The following is a 2,224-nucleotide window of genomic DNA, read 5'->3' as shown; positions in this document are numbered from 1 at the left end:
ATTGGAGCACCAATGAGTTCAAATAATTGATTCTTGTGCAGCTGATAATTACGAATAAAAGCACGGAATAAGAGGTATTCAGTTCAATGATTAAAAGAAACAGATGACAGAAATCTGAGAGTGGGTTGGACATAACTAACATCATGCAATGGCAACAACCTTTCCCATCCAATATTTCTAAACAAAGTACGTACTTGATCATGTATGTGGAGGGACTCAAGAATAGGCATGTCCGCAAATTTATGTGATGCGCGTTTTCGTCCAAGAAGATTATAAAACTTAGTTTATTGTTCAGGATATAAGAATTACAAATCACTGGAGTTATCACGCTGGGGTGGTGGGTTACGCTGACTAACACTAGAACCAATAACTCTAGGACACTTGGATTTACTCTTATTACCACCCCGATTAGAAGTTAAAGTCATTAGGGTTGTGAGAAATTTGACACTTAAGCACAATGCACAACCAATTCAAGGAACTCACACACAAATAACACTTAATTTCACAGTTTAGGCACAAAGATTCAAGCTTTTTTAACTAAAAATGCAAAGGCAGAAAGTTGGAAGGGGAATACTCGATTTTTGGAGCTTGCAACTTGAAATTAGTGCTTGAAATCGCTTGCAATCACTTCCACAATGCTTCCCCAAGCTTATCCTACAAAGATTTGAAGAGATTTAGACCAAGTTTTCGGACCCCAAATTTATAGGGTTCTTCAAAAATTCAAAAATCACCATTAAAATGGTGTTTTGAAGCTTCTTGAGGGTAAGGAAGAAGAAAGAGGATGAAATATGTAACATTCGGTTTTGAGGTATGTCTTATTTTTTTTTAATTTAAGGTTTGATTTTGGGGACTCGCCACGACGTGGCAAAGAAGGCCACGGTGTGGCCGTCGCTGACATTTCAAACCCTAAATTGTCGTGTTTGCACCCTATTTAAAGGAATGAGGACGCTAGGGTTTGCTTACCCTCAGCCTCCACCACCCTCTTTTATCCAGAAGAAAACCCTAACTCCTTTCCTCGATGTTGAAGCTTTCTTGAGTGCTTTGAGAGGTCTTAAAGGAATAAGAAAAAAGGAGTAAGCCAAGTATCGGCAAAAGAGTCCATATCTCCCTTCCTAGCTCAATTTTGAACCTTTATAAGTGTTCAAGGCTCCATCTTTTTTATTATAGAGTGCTAGATCTTGTATTCTGTCCCATTTTCTTATTGATCTTGTTAGATGGGATGGTGTCACACCCCCAAACCGAGACGGCGGAAACGTTCGGGGGCGGAGGACGTCATGTATAGTATCACAACAATTGAATAATAGCAATCAAAGTAACAACAACCATTATATTAAAACATAGTATTTACATTGTATTTGAATCACATATGACTGACTCCAAAAGTAAACAACAAAACAAGACTTGAAGCTACTATGCTCCGTCTTCTAAAACCATGTGTGTGTACCTGTCTACTAATGTCCTGAGAATACAAGTGGTTTTGAAAGTGTCATCACTAAGGTTGGTGAGTTCATAAGCATTTGTTTTAAAAAACGAGTTCTTTGTCCTTTGTAAAACATGATGTATTTCTCCAGAAAATCCTATATTTCCTGATGTAATAAATGTAAGTTCTGATGCCCCATACTAGTTCCTTCTACGGGTACTTAGTGGATACAAGTTATACACAAACCAGATCGAATAGGCAACCGACTGTGTGGATCTGCCCTAAGTCCACAACCAAACAAGGAATAGGAAATGAGGCGGAAACCACACATTCCACTGTCTATCGGACCTCTATTGTATATAACCCTGATGTATTCACTAAGTACTTATAGAGTTAACTGTAATAGTCCTTTAGAATGTAATGAATGTGTTCCTTAAGAAAATACTATATTTTATTTGTAAGAATATGAATATACCAGTTCCTTCTATGACCACTTAGTTTATACTAGCTATATATAAACCAAGATCGAACGAACAGTTGATTGTGTGGATCTGCCATAAGCCCACTACCAAATAAGGAACAGGAAATGAGGATGAAACCACACATTCCACTACCTATCGGATATTCTTCATACATAACCTTGATGTATACACTAAGTAATTATAAAATTAACAATGATTGTTCGTTAGTTGAATGGTAAACTGTTTGCTTGTAAAATACTAATGTTTGTCCTGGAAAATCCTATATTTTCCATAAAAATGAATTGTTGTCTTTAATGTTCCAAAATGTAAAACACAAGTATAT

This window comes from Lactuca virosa, chromosome 4 (assembly GCF_052849685.1).
Source record: "Lactuca virosa cultivar CGN04683 chromosome 4, Lactuca_virosa_CGN04683_v6, whole genome shotgun sequence".
Taxonomy (NCBI): Eukaryota; Viridiplantae; Streptophyta; class Magnoliopsida; order Asterales; family Asteraceae; genus Lactuca; species Lactuca virosa.
Note: the sequence above shows the minus strand (reverse complement) of the source record.